Raw genomic sequence first — 20156 nt, 5'->3', positions numbered from 1 at the left:
CATCTTTGACACACTGGCACTGGGATGGAGCTGACGTTCTGGCAGTCCGACTCACATTCTGTCGGGGACAGACCTGGGAATCACACTGGCCACATAAGTCTCTCAACATCTCGTAGACATTTCATAGACATGTCCCATGTAGGGACGAGCCTTTTTAAAATGACACCACGATACTAACGCACGCTGTCTGTGACGTACTATCGTGCCATCACAGTCAATGCTGTGCCCTGAAGTCGTACCCGATGGTTCTCCATACCACACAAGGCTCGGAGTAAAATCACTGTGCATCACAAAAACAGTAGAAGAGTGGTCACCGATACTGTCTTCTGTGGTTGCTTAGAACCGCGATTCATCACAGAAAAGAAATTAAACGCCAATGGTCAGTCAACATCTGAAGCTGTTCACGTCATCATATCTGTCACACATAACTCAAACTCAGATCATGCACATACTCGCCGGTGGTGTATATCGTGTTACATTTACATATGACTGTACCTTCTGGGTGCTCCAATTTTTTGCCAGGCAGTGTATCGTCTATATTTTTCTCGAAGACTACAGTCGGTCATTACTCCAAATTCAAGTATGCAACAATATTTTACCCTGTACGTCACTTCTTGTCTCGTACAGAATACCCTGATAACTGAAACATGTTGTGTCAAATAGTTGCTGAACGCCTGAGAATGGCCCAATAGTCAAAACAAGTAACGCTGAGAAGTACGGCTATGCAGCTAAACATGTCATTTATACAAAGCATGTTTAACAGTTGTAGTTATCCTACGCTGAGTGAAATGTTACGCCACTGTTCTGATCTGAAAATACCAGAACTAGTTTTTCATATATGAGAAATAAGAGCGATCAACCAGAAGGTATCCATAATTACCATTTAAATAGAACTAAATAGTGATACTGCGCTAGTGAAATTCAAGAACGATCGAAGAACAGCTCAGAAAGGTCCAATTGTCCTTTCTGTAAACGAATGTGAAAGTAAACGGTGTTAATAAATTTCCTGGCAGATTAAAACTGCGTGCCGTAACGAGACTCGAACTCTGGACTTTTGCCTTTGGCGGGCAAGTGCTCTACCATCTGAGCTACCCAAGCACTACTCACGCCCCCTCTTCACAGCTTTACTTCTACCAGTACCTTGTCTCCTACCTTCCAAACTTTCCGCTGCAGAGTGAAAATCTCATTCTGAAAACATCCCCCAGGCTGTGGCTAAACCATGTCTCCGCAATATATTTTCTTTCAGGAGTGTTAGTTCTGCAAGGTTCGCAGGAGAGCTTCTGTAAGGTTTGGAAGGTAGGAGACGAGGTACTAGTAGAAGTAAAGCTGTGAAGACGGGGCGTGACTCGTGATTGGGTAGCTCAGATGGTAGAGCACTTGCCCGCGAAAGGCAAAAGTCCCGCGTTCGAGTCTCGGTCAGGCACACAGTTTTAATCTGCCACGAAGTTTCATGTCAGCGTACACACCGCTGCAGAGTGGAAATATCATTCTGTAAACGGTATTAATCTGTTTCACCATTCAGCTGATTGTGAACTTATTTTTACAATTTTATAAATAGTTTGTTTATGAATAGCAATTAATATTTCGATTTCGAATCAATAGTCACGTAGAACGCAACAGCATGATCACCTCAGATTGCCGTTTTCCACGTTTATTCGGAATTTCTAAAAGCGTGTGGAAAGTGACAACTAAATCACTGCTAAAACTGGTGCATAGAATCTATGAATCTGGAGTCACACATTAGATTTTCTGAGAAATATCATCCACACGTTGCCGAACATAGAAAGGAGAAGTAAATACGAGAACTACTGCACAGTCATCCTCACAGCTCATGCATCTAATTTGGTGTCAAGAATAATTTACAAAAAATTGAAAACGATCTCTCAGATGACGGTCATTACCACCTTCGGAAAAGTTAAGGAACAAGGGAGTCTGTTCTGAAGTCGCACGTGATCATGGAAGCAAGATTTAAAAAATCAAGACACGTTCATTGGACCTGTCGACCAGCGAATCGTTCGACAAAATAAAATGGTGCGAGATGTTATAAATTAGGGATAAGCTACAAGGAAAGCGGGTATCATGCAGTTAGTACAGGAACCGTGAAAAAATAATATGAGTGGAAGACCGAAGGGTATAAGAGAAGGGTGTAGTCTTTCGCCTCTGCTGTTCAATATACATACATCGAGAAAGCAAGGACGTAAATGAAAGAAGATATACAATGTGTGTATCAACTATGGGGTCAGTATTTAATGAATAGTGTAGCATAAGAACCGGCATATATAGCTTGTGAGTGGTTTCATAAGGCGGTTCATGAATTCCTCTCCTGTTCTAACATTATCTTCTCAGAGTATCAATTGCATCCTGCCTCCTTCATCTGATGGATATATTCCAATCTCTGTCTTTCTCTTCAGTTTTTATCCTCTGCAGATTCCTCTAGTACCATGGAAGCTATTCCCTGATGCCTTAAGTCATGTCCTATCATCGTGTCTCTTCATTTTAATATTTTCCACATATTCCTTTCCTCGTCGATTTCAAGGAGCACCTTCTCACTCCTTACCTTATCAGCCCACCTAACTTCCAACATTCCTCTGTAGCATCACGTCTCAAATGCTTCGTTTCCATTCTGTTCCGCTTTCTCACATTTCGTGTTTCACCATCTTATACTTCTGCGCTATAAACGTACATTTTTCAGAAAATTCTTTCTCAAATTAGGGCCTATGTTGATAACAGTAGACTTATCTTGGCCAGGAATGCCCTTTGTCCAATACCAGACTGCTTTTTTGTCCTCCTTGCTCTGCCTGTCATTGGTTACTTGGCTCCTAGTTAACAGAACTCCTTAACCTATCCTACTTCGTAACTCATTACCTTCGCCTATCTTCGAATTACTGTCAGTCCATATTCAGTGCTCATTAGACTGTTTATTCCATTCAACGGATTCTGTAATTCGACCCGCTTTCACTGAGGATAGCAATGTCATCAGCGAATCTTATCATTGATATCTTCCCGCCCTTAATTTTAATCCCACTCGTAAGCCTTTCTTTTGTTTCCATCATTGCTCCTTCGATATAAGCTTAGAAAATGAACAACAGGAGTGAAAGAATAAATCCCTGTCTTACACAATTTCTAATCCGCGCACTTCGTCTTGGTTTTCCAGTATGTGCCCTCTTTGTTCTTGTACGTATTATGTATTACCCACCTTTTCGCATAGCTTACTCCCATTTTTTTCTCAGAATTTCGGAAGTCTAGCAGCATTTCTCGTTGCTGAACGCTTTTTCCAGGTCGACAAATTCTATGAACGTGTCTTGATTTTTCTTGTCTTGCTTCCATTAACCGCAACGTCAGAACTGCATTTACTGATCGGCATCTAATACATAGTCAATTTTCTTATCCATTCTTCTATATATTATTGTTGTCAGCAACTTGGATGAATGAGCTGTTAAGCTGATAGTGCGCAGCTCGTGGTCGTGCGGTAGCGTTCTCGCTTCCCACGCCCGGGTTCCCGAGTTCGTTTCCCGGCGGGATCAGGGATTTTCTCTGCCTCTTGATGACTGGGTGTTGTGTGCTGTCCTTAGGTTAGTTAGGTTTAAGTAGTTCTACGTTATAGGGGACTGATGACCATAGATGTTAAGTCCCATAGTGCTCAGAGCCATTTGAACCATTTTTGTTAACCTGATATGTGATAATTCTTGCACTCGAATCCTGCCTCGAGCATGGATGTATGTGCTGTCCTTTGGTTAGTTAGGTTTAAGTAGTTCTATGTTCTAGGGGACTGATGACTTCAGATGTTAAGTCCCATAGTGCTCAGAGCCATTTGAACCATTTCTATTGTCTACGCAGTAAAGTAACCATTGACGGACAGAGCAAGCAGACTAGCACAGACAAAGAGGAAAATTCTGGCCAAAAGAAATCTCCTAGTGTCAAACATAGGCCTTAATTTCAGTGAGAAGATTCGACAGAACGTACGTTTGCGCACAACATTGTACAGTAGTGAATCCTGGACTGTTGGAAAACAATGAAAGGAGGGAATCGAAGCGTTTCAGATGTGGTGCTGTAGAAAGATTCTGAAAAGTAGGTAGACTGATAAGATACGGAATGAGGATGTTCTCCACACAAGAAGAGAAAGAAAGGTCAGGGCTTAGTGTCGCGTCGAGATAGAGATCACTATAGACGAAACACAAGCTCCAATTGTTTCGAAATGGGGAAGAAAATTGCCATGCACTTTAGAACCATCCTGGCATCTGTCGGAAGCGATTTAGGGGGATCTCGGGTAACCTAAATCAGAACGTCCAGATGCGAATTCGAACCGACATCTTCCCGTGTATTAACGACTGCTCCAAATCGCTCGCTGTTGGTATCCACGCTATTGGCGAAGAAACGATCAGAAAGAAAACACGAAATAGAAGACGGGACAGGATGATAGGGCTTCTGGTAAGATGTAAGGGAGTAACTTCCATGCCGGCCGAAGTGGCCGTGCGGTTAAAGGCGCTGCAGTCTGGAACCGCAAGACCGCTACGGTCGCAGGTTCGAATCCTGCCTCGGGCATGGATGTTTGTGATGTCCTTAGGTTAGTTAGGTTTAACTAGTTCTAAGTTCTGGGGGACTAATGACCTTAGCAGTTGAGTCCCATAGTGCTCAGAGCCATTTGAACCATAGTAACTTCCATGGTGGTAGAGGGAGCACTAGAGTATAGAAACTGTAGGGAACGAAGAGAAGGGCTAGAATACATCCAACATATAACTGAATACGAAGGGTGCAAGTGCTGTCCTGAGATGTGAAAGTTGACAGAAGAATTCGAAGCGGAGCGCAACATTCCCGACAGAGATCTGATGACACAAAAGATAAAAGGAACTATGCAATACAACCAGATTATTTTTTATTTCGGTATTCCCTGCCTCATCTTTGGCGTGAAATCGTATATACTGTACCGCCTTTTAAATTGCAATACTAACATATCTAGTAAACTAGTTGCACGGTGATGTTGCCTGTTGATTAGAATGCGTATTAGATTGTATCTACGTGTTGTTTATGTCCAGCACGACTGTCCGACGAGAATCCTGGCGTGGACTGGATCAAGTTTATTTTGTGCTCTGAGGAAGTAAGTAGTCGTTTGTGAAGCTAAACATTTGTTTTCTTAGGGGTATGTAAAGTCTATAATTTGTAAGACGTATAATGGTACTTATTCAGTGCTAATAGAACGTAGAAATATGCTGGGAAATCCTAGAGCAGACTTCCAAAAATCTAGCCTTTGAACTGGCAGAAGCAAATGTTATTACAAATACATTTAAAATGGGAAGACATGTATACAGTGGAATTGTAGCTCCTTGGCTCGGAATTCGGAATTATTTTTGCATCAGACTGAGGATATTTCGGTAGTCCTTTCTAATTTAGGGAACAAACATTGTTTCCAGGCAATGATGCAGTTTTTAATAACAGTGGTACATTTATAAGACCTAGTTATAAATACACCGTCCAGTCACGTTAATGTGGCCACAGCCTATGTTCGACGTCAACGGGCAATAACCACTCACAGGTGGTAGTTGATAGCACTAGAGGTGGAAGGAATATAGAGCTCGACGGGAGACGCGGAAAACGGTGCAGTCATTGTCGTAATGCGGAAATGGGGCGATTTATCTGATGTCCAAAAGGTCATGATTATTAGCTTTCGGACCAAGGTCGGAAGCATATCCGAGATGGCTAAGTTTATAAACTGTTCACCTGCCACCGTGTCAATAGTATTCCGTGCATGGAAAAACTGCGCTGTCCAATACCGACACGGAGGCGACCGTTGTGCAGCACGGCCATAAACGTCAGGAGTGAAAAACGGGCGCGGAGGTGTAAAGGGTGAACTGACGTGAAACTCCTCGGACGAACAAAGAGGATACCAACAGTGTCTTCTCAGCGACCGTTCAGCGAACGTTGGTGCGTGTAGGCTTCCACAACAGGCGCCTAGATTATGCAATCCTGCTGTTTGCTGTTCATCGATGACGAAAGCTTAAATTTGCACGCCAGTACAGCAACGTGACGTCCAGTGAGTGGCGACGGGTGGTCTTTTCAGACGAATCACTTTTTATGCTTCATTGTGAAGAGGGCCGTTGTAGTGTACGGCGTCAATCGTGTGAGGGTCCCGGCGGGGAGAGGGATCGTCATGGTCTGGGGATTGTTTCCGTGGTACTCCTTGGGTGAACTCGCCATTCTGGAAGGCGCTATTTATCAACACAAGTATACATCTATCCTTGGGGAGCCCGTCTATAGTTCGTTTTTCCTCGGCACGATAGCATTTAGTAGCTGGACAACGACATGTATCACACAGCTCGCAGTGTACGTGCGTGGTTGGAGAGCACCAGGATGAGTTTATCGTACCCTCCTGGACATCCTGGGCACCGAACTCCCGGAATTTAAACCCAATCGAGAATCTATAGGACAAACTCGATTAGGCTGTTCGCGCCATGGATCCTCAACGAGAAGTCTAGCGCAGTTGCTTATGGCACAGGTGTCGGCATGGATCAACATCCTAGATCCTCATTGACTCTCTTCCTGCACATTTGGCAGTGGGCCACGCTGCAAAAGTGATTATTCAGGCTTTTGACAGAAGGTCAACTAATGTGACTGGACACTGTAATACCACTTTGCTCATTCCCACCTTCTGCGTTACATTTCTTAAATTGTAATAAATGTATCTTAGAAATTTTCGCCATATGTGTCTGAAAGAATGAGCTGCACATTACTGTTAGTAAAACGTTTAGGTAATGTATATTCAATTTCAGTAAAATCAGAAAAATACTGTGTATGGTACAATTTGAGACCTTACCATACTATTTTTAGGTAACGAGATATTGCCCAAAACGTAAACAAAAATGTTTCAATAAAGCTATCTTTCCTACCTCATAGGTTATTTCAGTCGGAAAAAAAGATACAACACTGCACATATTTAAGAGAATAACTAATTTGTCAGATTCATTCAAATTTTCATTTGTATCTCCAACAGTATTTCTTTTTATTCCCTTTATTATTCTATTCGTATTATTAAGTCGCCATCTGTGCACCTATTTCCTTTATTTTAGCTCTTCTTCTTTAACTCGGAAAATATGAAATTTCACACATTCACTCACGAATGCATCTGGTGGAGTCACCTCTCTTATTCCTTAAAAGAACGAAACTCTCTTGATATGTAAATCTTCTATCTTCACTTGTCGAAACTGTTGACGATAAAAGTACTGACATTATAATGGGAGAAAAGACAGTATCGATTCAATTCCGATGTATGCGCGTACCCTTGGGTGCCGATACACTGTTACGTACGAAGGCAAACGGAACCCTGTAGCATGTCAGAGAACTTCCACTGGCGATCAGCTGTTGGCTGCCTAGAGAATGCATCACTTGTTATACACATACCAGTATTATTCATGGACTGATTTTCTTTGTATCATTTGGCCGCTCATCGACTTGCTACTGATCCGTTAAGCGATGCCAGTTCAGCTGCTTCCCTCGAGGATGTACCTCACTGTTCCACTGCGTACTTTTCATTGGTGGATTGACTCACGTGAACTCCTTAATATGAGGTAACTTTTTGAGCCATTATTTCTATACAATATGCGAGACATTAGATTGTTACATGCTCCGAGGCTCTGCTTGTATGTTCTTCAGTCATCGCTTTCTTTTACTCGTGACATTATATCTATTAATTCGTGATATCAAAACGTACTGGTCCAGCATCTTATAGGCTTAAATAGAATGCGTTATGAAATTACTGATACGAAATGATCGAAATTGCAGTAAATAAAGGCATAATAAAAAATTCGATTGTCATGCCGAACCTTCTACAAAAAGAACTTGTCTATTGTATTCCTGTGCCTCTCCCATTTTAACAGTGATATAGCATTAATTCTTCACATGAAGAAATTATTGTCTAGAAGTTACGGATTTACGGAAGTAATTAAGTAGATTAGAAATACGATTACATAAAGGCATGTAAAACATAGTAAGCTAACGAATGATAACTATCGTCTAGCAACTGTGTTTGTGAGTGTTACATTCATTACTAAGAACCATCAACAAATGCGAAATGTCCACCAATGAACATTACATTTTCTTAGGCATAGTGGAGCACCAGGTTCTATAGATGCGAGAACCTAACAGCATCTGTCGTAATCAGCTTTCAGCGTCTTCGCTAAAATAAATGGCAGAATTTATCACCATTTTTGACATTTAACTCCAACCCCGAGGGTTGCGAAATGTGCCTTCCATTTAATCAACCGATAGTGATAAAAACTCTTTCGAATGCTATCATCAACATAGTAGTTCAATATTATTTATTGTTTATAAACCAACGTGACATAGGAACAAGAACGTAAACTGGCGTGTGCAAGGATGGAAATAAATACGTTCTTACGGAAAGAGATAAAACAAATACGATGTGCTTTAGGGAAAGGAGCACTCTTACATTGAAAGAACTCTCCTTCCAATTGAACTTACAGGGTATATTCTTAAACATGACATACATATCAAACAGTTTCGAGAAGACGGTCAAATCTGAAAAATTTTAGTCCATAATTTACAGAGGCAGACGCAGACGAAGTCATTCTTTCAGCATACTATTTGTGTTTGGCAAAGTAGGCGGAATTAACAACTAATGATAACGGTATGCAGCATATCATCACACTGCGTAAAGTGGATTGCCAAGTACGAAGGCAGATGTGCTGAACAGGGATACGGCCCGTATTTTGACACTTAAACGACGCTAACAGAACCAGATAAACACATCGAACAGAAAATTGATCACTCCAGGACACAAAACGCTACGTTACTCGCATGGCACACCCAAAAGCAAGCTCAGTGGACTTTCCGGTTCCTGCAGCAGTGACCGAATTCAGTTGGAAGTCAGTGACCTACCAACGAACTTACCTGAAACTTTGTGACCTCCTGAAGCAAATGTTCACCAGGAGGCAAGAGGTTCTTGGCCTGCAACAAACTTAGAAAGAGTTTGTCAGAGCGCATGGTCGGGTCTATTACAGTTTCTCTCAACGTTGGCAAAATGTTGTGCTTTTGCTAGACATCCTCAATATATGCAGGTATCCCAGATAAATACTAGTCACTATTCGAGAGTAATGATTAAATACGTAAATTAGTAGAAGAGGGAAGTTGTATGCATTTAAGAGCCGTACATAAAGCACGGTAAGATTCCTCAGTTTCCAGGAAACATGACAATATTAGGTGATCCAAATGCAAAAGCAGTGATGATAATTTCCCAGAAATCTGATAAAATAACAAAAATATACTAACTGCGTGACACACAAGACACATCAGTAACTCTAAAGTCCTCACATGGTAAACTAACAGCAACGAGATTTTACATCCCTGTATTCACATAGCATTGAACTGCACACCGATGGGCTGAGTTGCGTATCATTATGCCCAGAGTTCGTCACATAAAGTATTGGGTTTGGGTTGTTTTGGGGAAGGAGACCAGACAGCGAGGTCATCGGTCTCATCGGATTAGGGAAGGACGGGGAAGGAAGTCGGCCGTGCCCTTTGAAAGGAACCATCCCGGCATTTGCCTGGAGCGATTTAGGGAAATCACGGATAACCTAAATCCGGATGGCCGGACGCGGGATTGAACCGTCGTCCTCCCGAATGCGAGTCCAGTGTTTATATAAAGTATTGATAGACGCTAATGCGAAATCCGCTCTGTGGAACAATCGTGCGACGGTTGAGCGTGATACACAAAAGCAGGAAGCAATTGATGAATTAAATGTCCATTTGCAGCAGAACAGAGCGTGATGTCCAGCCACACACGAAAACACAGCTCGTGCCGTAACCAACAATGACATCACGTTGGCAAATCAGTCAGCAGTTAATAACATCGACTCTTGGAGAGTCTACGCGTGCTACTGGAACGACCACAGAGCGTTTATAATAGATTTTTGTATCCTGGTTTACTATGAGTACAGCAGTGGAAGGCAATCGTATTCGATACACTTTCCAAGAGTATTCTCTGAATGCGAATTTCTGAACATCAGCTGAATTGGATATACATGTATTAACCAATTGTGACGTGTGAAAACTTGTGCCGCACCGGTTATCGCGAGCGGTCGTCTTAGCCATTTCAACTATCTGTATATGCACCCCGACCCGATACAGACCTCTATATCTTACTGCCCACTTCCTTAAATCATAGTCTTATGTACGTCTCTCTTCAAGCTCGCAACATTATTTGATTCATCAGGGAGAATTGTAATACTACAAGGAATCCAGACCAATTTCATACGATACTTACACACGATTTGACGATCAGCATCTGTATGAAATAGTATTTAACATTCTTGGCTCGATGTGAATTTTATGACATAAGACATACGCAAGACCACGATATAAGGAGGTTGAGAGTGACATACGGAAGTTTGGATCGGGCGGGGAGCGTGCGCTGATGGCTGAAATGGTTACGGTGAAAACTCGCGATATGCCGGAAATTCGGGTTTAAGTCCCATCGCCAACAAGTTTTCGTGTGTCGCAACTGATTGGAACATCTGTACCCTTTGCAGCTGATGTCTTGCAATTCGCATTCAGCGAATAATTTGGAATAATATTTCATGCAGCTGCCGATCGTCCAGTCACATATAAGCATTCGACATAACATGAAAAAGGCCAAATGGGAAAAACTAAATGTAGAAACGCCCTTGAGGCATGAGAAGATTCTGAGCGCGGCATGGACTAGATGGCACAGACTTTTACAACTGCCTTGCAAAACGTATATTGGCCATTCCAGTATATAAAACTGCTAGACAGTGTGGAATATCCTGGAGTTCAGAAATTACAATTCTGAAGAAAGGAAACTTGTACAACAACAGCACAAATTTCATCAATTGCGCGGCGATGGTTCGAATCTCGCAAACACTGACTTTTTACGAATTTCGCAAACACTTACTTTTTAATCTGTATTTTTTTCATCACTCGTCACATTATTTAATTAATATGACATTTGGGAGCTAATATAATGGTAAAAGCCACTTGCATTTTCAAGAAGTTGTAGTGAATTTTATATGTTGTTTGACTATTTATTATTTTTCATTAAATTTTCAAGGACGAGAGACAGGCTTGGAAAGCCCAAGTCAAACCTCGATAATAATGCAAAAGATGTTATTCATCATTAGTAATACAGTATGTCACAATGTGCCAGACCACAAGAGTAATAGACAATTACTCATCGAATGTGCTGTCGACATCAAACGTTGCAGGATGGTATCTGTCATACAGACATTGAAAACATACACTGAAGAGTCAAAGAAACTCGTACACCGGCCTAATATCGTGTAGGGCCACCGCGAGCACGCAGAGGTGTCGCAACACGACGTGGCACGGACTCGACTAATTTCTGAAGTAGTGCTGGAGGAAACTGACACCATGAATCCTGCAGGGCTGTCCACAGCTACGAAAAAGTACGAGGGGTTGGAGATCTCTTTTGAACAGCACGTTGCAAGGAATCCCAGATATGCTGATTACTGTTCATGTCTAGGGAGTCTGGTGGCCAGTGGAAGTGTTTAAACTAAGGAGAATGTTCGTGGGGCCACTCTGTAGCAGTTCTGGATCCGTGGGGTGTCGCAGTTGGAATTGCTCAAATTGACCAAGTGAGTCGGAATGCGATATGGACATGAATGGAGGCACGTGATCAACAGGTTGCTTACTTACGCGTCACCGGTCAGAGTAGTATCCTGACGTATCAGGGGTCCCATATCACTCAAACTGCACACGGCCCAAGCCATTAAAGACCCTCCAGCAGCTAGAAAGTCACCTACTGACTTGCAGGATCCATGGATTCATGAGGTTGTCTCCCCACCCGTACACGTCCATCCAATCGATAAAATCTGAAACGAGACTCATCCGACCAGACAACATGTTTCCAGTTATCAACAGGCCAATGTCGGTGTTGATGGGCTCAGGCGAGGCTAAAGCTTTGTGTCGTGCAGTCGACAAGTATAGCCGAGTAGATCTTCGGCTCCGAAAGCCCATATAGATGGTGTTTCGTGGAATGGTACGCTCGCTGACACTTGTTAATGGTCTTGCAGTGGAATCTGAATCAATTTGCAGAAGGGTTGCACTTCTGTCACATTGAACGGTTGTTTTCAGTCGTCGTTGGTCCCGTTCTTGCCGGATCTTTTTCCGGCCGAAACATGTCGGAGATTTGATAATACTCACGGTATACGCGCCAAATGATCGTACGGGAGATCCCCACTTCATCGTTCATGCGTCGACTATAACATCATGGTCGAGCTCACTTAAATCTTGATAACCTGCCATTGTAGCAGCAGTAACCGATCTAAGAAATGCGACAGACACTTGTTGTCTTGTATAGAAATTGCATATCGCAGCGCCGCATTCTGCCTGTTTACATATCACTGTATTTGAATACGCATGCCTATACCAGTGTTTTTGGCGCTTCACTGTAAATTGGAACGGTATCTATTACTTCTAATGAATGCTTTCTCCCTGTATTTACAGCGAATTATCATGTTATATTAATTAAATAATATGACCACGGATGAAAAAAATAGATTAATAAGATTGAGCGGGAATCGAACCGTCCCTTCATACACTTCCGTCTTCCGTAGCTTGAACGCTAGTCAACTGACCACCATGAAATCCAACGTCCAGGGGCTACACGTAATAGACGTGTAAAACGTCTCTTGCGATTTTCTCGGAATCGCCAAGGTAGTGTACCTTACTAGTTGGTCATTATGTTGTTTCAAATGCCTACGAAAGGTGTACTAAGTTTGAAGTAAATCTTTGATCCCGACGTCGTGGCCTCCCCTAGTGAGTACTGTAATACTCGTGCCAATACTCAGAGGGGCCATAGCCATTAGGACGTAAGCTGTACATTGCTGATGGGGAAGTCGCTGTGGTCAGCACGCTGCTCGTCATTGTCGTGCAGGCGAGAAAGGGATGACATCAACAGCAAGCAGGGCCGCTGATGCCAGCTCGTCGGCATCCATTGCGAAAATCGCGCTGGCTAAAGAAGGCCAAGTAGTCCCAGATGAGGCACGCAGTGACGTGCAGGATAACGTTCGCTCAGCTCTTGTCTGACCCACTTACTTTGCCCCTTGCATTAGCTGTGGCAGGTCTCTTAAATTTTTACTCAGCTGCGCTAATTAAGATTTTTGACACCTTTACCATCCTGGTGTTTCTCATAACATCCTTTATGGATAAAAATAGAGGAACAGTATTTTGATATACTTCAGCCACTTGCAGCACGTTTTAGCACCGCCTCTGTCTAGTAAATTCAGCCGAAGGCCAGTATCAGTTGCAAAGCGATTTAGAAAAGATTGCTGTATGGTGTGGCAGATGGCAGTTGACGCTAAATAACGAAACGTGTGAGGTGATCCACATGAGTTCCAAAAGAAATCCGTTGGAATTCGATTACTCGATAAATAGTACAATTCTCAAGGCTGTCAATTCAACTAAGTACCTGGGTGTTAAAATTACGAACAACTTCGGTTGGAAAGACCACATAGATAATACAGGGTGATTCAAAAAGAATACCACAACTTTAAAAATGTGTATTTAATGAAAGAAACATAATATAACCTTCTGTTGTACATCATTACAAAGAGTATTTATAAAGGTTCTTTTTCACTCAAAAACAAGTTCAGAGATGTTCAATATGGCCCCCTCCAGACACTCGAGCAATATCAACCCGATACTCCAACTCGTTCCACACTCTCTGTAGCATATCAGGCGTAACAGTTTGGATAGCTGCTGTTATTTCTCGTTTCAAATCATCATTGGTGGCTGGGAGAGGTGGCCGAAACACCATATCCTTAACATACCCCCATAAGAAAAAATCGCAGGGGGTAAGATCTGGACTTCTTGGAGGCCAGTGACGAAGTGCTCTGTCACGGGCTGCCTGGCGGCCGATCCATCGCCTCGGGTAGTTGACGTTCAGGTAGTTATGGACAGATAAGTGCCAATGTGGTGGCGCTCCATCCTGCTGAAATATGAATTGTTGTGCTTCTTGTTCGAGCTGAGGGAACAGCCAATTCTCTAACATCTCCAGATACTGTAGTCCAGTTACCGTAGCACCTTCGAAGAAAAAGGGACCAAAAACTTTATTGGCTGAAATGGCACAGAAAACGTTCACCTTAGGCGAGTCACGTTCATACTGAGTTGTTTCCCGCGGATTCTCAGTGCCCCATATACAGACATTGTGACGGTTGACTTTCCCGTTAGTGTGGAAAGTTGCTTCATCACTAAACACAATCTTTGAAACGAAAGATTCGTATGTTTCCATTTGAGCAAGGATAAAATCACAGAAATCGATTCGTTTAATCTTATCAGCTGCAGACACTGCTTGAACCAATTTCAGACGATAAGGTTTCATAACTAACCTTTTTCGTAGGACTCTCCATACAGTTGATTATGGAATTTGCAGCTCTCTGCTAGCTCTGCGAGTCGATTTTCCTGGGCTGCGAACAAATGCTTGCTGGATGCGTGCTACATTTTCATCACTCGTTCTCGGCCGTCCAGAACTTTTCCCTTTGCACAAACACCCATTCTCTGTAAACTGTTTATACCAACGTTTAATACACCACCTATCAGGAGGTTTAACACCATACTTCGTTCGAAATGCACGCTGAACAACTGTCGTCGATTCACTTCTGCCGTACTCAATAACACAAAAAGCTTTCTGTTGAGCGGTCGCCATCTTAGCATCAACTGACGCTGACGCCTAGTCAACAGCGCCTCAAGCGTACAAATGTACAACTAAATGAAACTTTATAGCTCCCTTAATTCGCCGACAGATAGTGCTTAGCTCTGCCTTTTCTCGTTGCAGAGTTTTAAATGCCTAAAGTTGTGGTATTCTTTTTGAATCACCCTGTATTGTGGGGAAGGCGAGCCAGAGGTTGCGTTTCATTGGCAGGACACTTAGAAGATTCAACAAGTCCACTAGAGAGACAGCTTACACTACACTCGTTCGTCCTCTGTTAGAATATTGCTGCGCAGTGTGAGATCCTTACCAGGTGGGATTGATTGAGGACATCGAAAGGGTATTACCACGTAATAGGGGAGAGAGTGTGACAGATATGATACGCGAATTGGGATGGAAGTCATTAAAGCAAAGACGCTTCTCGTCGCGGCGAGATCTATTTACGAAATTTCAGTCACCATCTTCCTCTTCCGAATGCGAAAATATTTTGTTGAGCAAAATCTGCATAGATAGGAATGATCATCGAAATAAAATAAAATAAATCAGAGCTCGAACAGAAAGGTTTAGGTGTTCATTTTTCCCGCGCGCTGTTCAGGAGTGGAATGGTAGAGAGATAGTATGATTGTGATTCGATGAACCCTCTGCCAAGCACTTAAATGTGAATTGCTGAGTAGTCATGTAGATGTAGATGTAGATGATGAAAATGCACATGGCTCGTGTAGTACTTAGGACTTCATGCTTTCGCCGTAGCTGTCTGTTCGACACGAAGATTACTTTTGTGTGTTTGGGCTCATTTATTTTCACTCCGGCGGCGCAGTCATTTGCTCGCTCCGATCTCTTTTCGATTACATCATGCCCATGGCGCTGGAGAAACCTTAACTTGACGCTACTTTAGCAGCCGAACTTCTAACTTTTTCTCGTCTCAAGCAGAAGCTGGGGGAGGGGCATGACGCCAGATTTCCCCGAGGAAACTCGGCGACACAGACACCGGAGAGTAACGAGCAAGCCACTTTGGGTATTTTCTGCAGGCAGCGTGTTCACATGCCGAAATGCTTCGATAGTGAGGAAATTTACTTATTACTCTAGATATATGGCTGCAAAATTATTCAAGTTTTTTCTCTCGTTTCTCCCGTTCTTCTCGCAATCGATCATTCGTTGACGCCTGCATAATGGAGTCTTTGTTATCAATAATAATTTAGGTATGTTCTGCCATTTTAGATCGCGTTCGGAACCTTCGCAAAAGCCCCTGCAATAAGACCCTTCTTCTCTAATACTTACGCTTAGAATTCGTTCACTTGTGTATTATTCTAGAAAATTCTTCATTTCGAATTTCATTTAACTTTATATATATATATATATATATATATATATATATATATATATATATATATATATATAGTAACACGAAAGTTTCCCTTGAATTATATTCTACTTTCTGAGGTCATCGTCCGGTGCAGTGTAGCGCTCTTAGTTTCAGAAAATGTTTCGTCTGCTGCTGACCAATGCGTGACTCGACAGATTTTCAAAGGACTGTCTTCTCTAATGATAGTGCGGTAGTTAAATAATCATTGCCTTATTTTAACATAGCTTTTGCAGCATTTAATGTATTTTTCCAAATATTTTTGTCTAGCAAAGTTTTTCTTTAGTTCATGTTTCTCTGCATTTATTTCTGGCGCCTGACGCAAACCGGCTCACGCCAATTGTAACATTTGTAATCCAGCATTTAATGTTTGATTATAGTCAAAATCTGTCGGAGCCGCAACAAGCATAATATCGACCGTTTTGTTTATACATTAAATTAATCTCATTAATTCGAAACGAACGTTCAGCAATAAGAAATATACGTGTAATTTTTGAGTCTGTCTTTCCCGCACTCAGAAGATATGTACATACCTTACCTGACGTATACCATCAGTTCCGTCACATCTTCTACATTATAGTTACAAAGAAGTAGCGGTATACTGCAGTGCTGTCATACGCTCTTTGTAATATCGCCTAGCCACTATTGATTTATTATCCTGTAGGAATTTCCACTGTCAAAATTTATTGTAAGCGTGAGTGACAAGTTGCACGTAATGTTCTGCAATTGCTGTTTCAAAATTCGTTCATCAGATTCCACGAGAGTGAAGAATGCATAACAAATAGCACTTTGGGTCTGGGACAAACCGATAAGCATATCTTCTGCAATTCGTCATCCTTTATGAAGAATCCTAAAGTTTCATACACTCTAAACAGACCTACGACCAAGATATACCGAGAACTTTGGGGAAATTATTAGATGATGTAAGTCGATAGCGACCCCGATGGTTGAGGTCAGGATATTTGAGGTATCAGATCTACATGATCGACCAATAGGTTGGTATGTCGTTCACTAGCTGAGAATAATGCGAGATATACGAAGGCCTCATTCCATCTTATGCAGAAAAGCATCAAATTCAGGAAACAATGACAGAGGTGGATAGCGATCACACCCCCTTCTCTCCAAAGTAGACAACACAGCTCAATAATATCGAGACCTCGTGAATGGTGTAGCCACGGGAAATGCGACAACTCCTACTCGTGCTCACAAAATCAGTTCTGGACGATGCGAGCTCTGTGAACAGGGTTTAATGTCGTCTTCGAACACAACATCAAAGAAACAATGTACCACGGGATAGACCCGATCACGCAAATGATCACACAGTCCTTGGCAGAAGCGCGACCTTGGGGTCGAGGAATATCATGATATGGCTGCCCGAATCATCACCGAACCCACGCCATATCTCAGGTTGGGATGTAAATTAGGCCAAAAATCGGAAAAAGTGTACAACAAGACTCGTCCGTTGAATGATTTTTTTTTTACATTGCTCCATAGTACAGGGTTTGTTGCTTCGACACCATATTATCTTCTTACGGGTATTCCCACCACTGGTATTTGGTTTTGGAACTCAAGCTCTGCAGTTCCCAACTTGTTGAGCTCTCTTCGCGTTGTTTTGTTGTTGGCTGGATTCGTTCACTTCTGCAGCGATGTTTGCAGCTATCTTCCTTTTACTTTTCGTCACAATCCTCTTCAGGAACAATCTGTCAGGATTACTCAAAACACACTTTCATCTGCGTTGTAGCTTTGCGGATGATGATTTTCCGCTATCCCTATATGTGATATAAATTTTCGATACAGTGCTCTCGAATCATCAAATGCCTCGACTCCCTTGGTTACGGAATCGTCAAAATTTTGTCCAAATTTAAATTCAGTTGACTCCTACATAATGCAGTCACAACAACACAAAACACTGTTCTAACCACAACTGAAACTGGGAACGTAGAGAGGGCATTGCACAGGTCCCGTTAGTGGTTAAAAACTACAGTCATTGTTTGCATCAGCATGCATATTTTCGTTCTGTACGTACTCTACAATCTACAGTACGACGCAAGGCGGAGGGTACCTTGTACCACTACTTGACTACTTGTCGATTCCTCTCTTGTTCCAGTCTGAAATAGAGCGAGGGGGGAACGACTCTCTATATATTTCCGTACTAGCCCTTTCTTTTATCTTCTAAATTTATAATCCGCAAGCAACCTCGCGGTATGTGGCAGAGGGTACTTTGTGTACACAGCCCCTTCCTCCCTTTCCTGTTTCAGTCGCGTATGGTTAGTGAACGGAAGATTGCCAGTAAGCCCTCGGGTATTCCCGAGTCTCCCTAATTTCATCATTGACTTTTCGCGAGATATACATATTTAACAGTAAACTACACTGTGACCCACGACCCCTCTTTTACAGCGTCTGACGCTGGAGTTGATTGGTCATCTCCCTGACGCTGTCGTGCTTAGTAAATGAAGCTGAAAGAAACACGCTACTCTACTTTGGATCCTCTATCACTCCTACCTGAAATATTCAAGTAATGGTCGAACAAGGGTTCTGTAAGCTGCCTCGTTTGTTGACGGACTAATGAGGATCTTTCGAGTGGGAGTCTGGTCTGGCATCTACCTTTCCTGTGGTTAGTTTTATGTAGTCGTGCCTGTTTAAATCACTCCGTACGCATTCTCCGAGGTATTTTACTGAAGTAACTGCGTACAGTGACTGATCTTCAATAGTGTAATGGAACAATAATAGGTCTTTCTGTCGTTTTATACGTACTACATTACTTGTGTTTATGTTGAGGGTCAGTTGGCAGTCCCTGCGCCAAGCGTCGATCTTCTGTAGGTCTTCCTGCACTTCGCTACAATTTTATAGAGTTGCGATTTCTCTGTATACACTATCATCATCCACAGAAAGCCTCATAGAACGTCGGATGTTGTCTATTATGTCACTTGCATACACTGTGAAAAGGATTGGTCCTATGACACTCCATTGCGATGCGCCAAAAGTTACATTTATATCAGAAGATTTCTCTCCATTCAGAATAACACGTTGTGCTCTGTTTGCTAGAAACTCTTCAATTACACAGCTGTTCAGATATTTCAGACGCTTGTGTTTTGTTCATTAGGCTTCAATGCGGCAGTGCAACGAATGCAATACGGAAGCCGAGGAACACGGCATCTACCTGGGCGCTGGTATTTACCGCCTTCTCGGACTCGTGGACGAACAGAGCGAGTTGTGTCCCACACGATAGTTTTTTTTCGGAACTGGTTTTGATTCCTACAGAGTAGATTTCCGGTCCCCAGAAATATCATAATACGCAAGCAAAATGGATGTTCCAGAATTCTACAACAGACAGACGTCAGAGGCATAGGCCTGTGGTTTTATGCGTCTTTTCAAAGACCCCTTGAAAAGGGGAAAGAGTTGTGCTCTTTTCCAATAACCAGAAACGTTTCACTCCTCCAGAGACCTACGGTAGTCTGCTGCTAGAAGAAGGACAATTTATTTCGCATACTGTGTGTAGATTCTCATTGGTGTGCCATCAGAAGAAAGGCTTTTCCTCTGTTGAGGGATTTCATTCACTTTTCTATCCCATGGTCAGTTATTTCGGCATCAGGCATTTTGTCGCTCGTGCGATGGTGTAAAGAGGTAGTACAATGCGATCTTTCTCAGCGAAATAGTTTTTGATAAAGACATTTACTATTTCGGCCTTGTCTACGCTGTCCTCCCTTTCAGTGCCATTATGGCCACAGAGTCCCTGGACAGATGGATTCGATCCATTTACGATTCAATCTAAGACCGAAACTTCTTACGATTTTTTGAGAAGTCGATAGACAGAAAGTTACTTTCGAATCCGCTGAATGCTTCACGCATGGCCATCCTTAGGTCAGTCGTGCCTTAGATAAATTTTTGTTTTCTCTGTGGTTTCGGCTATGTTTGTATTTTCAATGAAGCTGTCTTTGCTTTCTTAGCAACTTTCTAACATGGCTGTCGATCCAGGGCCGGATTTTTTTCCATCCTTCACAAATTTTGTTCGGCACTTACCTGTCTAAAGCATCTTGTATAATGCTCTATAACTTAGCTAGTTGAAAATGGACGTTGTTAACTCTGGAGATGAAACGCTCT

The sequence above is a fragment of the Schistocerca americana genome, chromosome 1 (genome assembly GCF_021461395.2).
Source record: "Schistocerca americana isolate TAMUIC-IGC-003095 chromosome 1, iqSchAmer2.1, whole genome shotgun sequence".
In the NCBI taxonomy this organism is placed as follows: domain Eukaryota; kingdom Metazoa; phylum Arthropoda; class Insecta; order Orthoptera; family Acrididae; genus Schistocerca; species Schistocerca americana.
The sequence above is the reverse complement of the archived record's forward strand: the minus strand, read 5'-3'. Positions refer to the sequence as shown.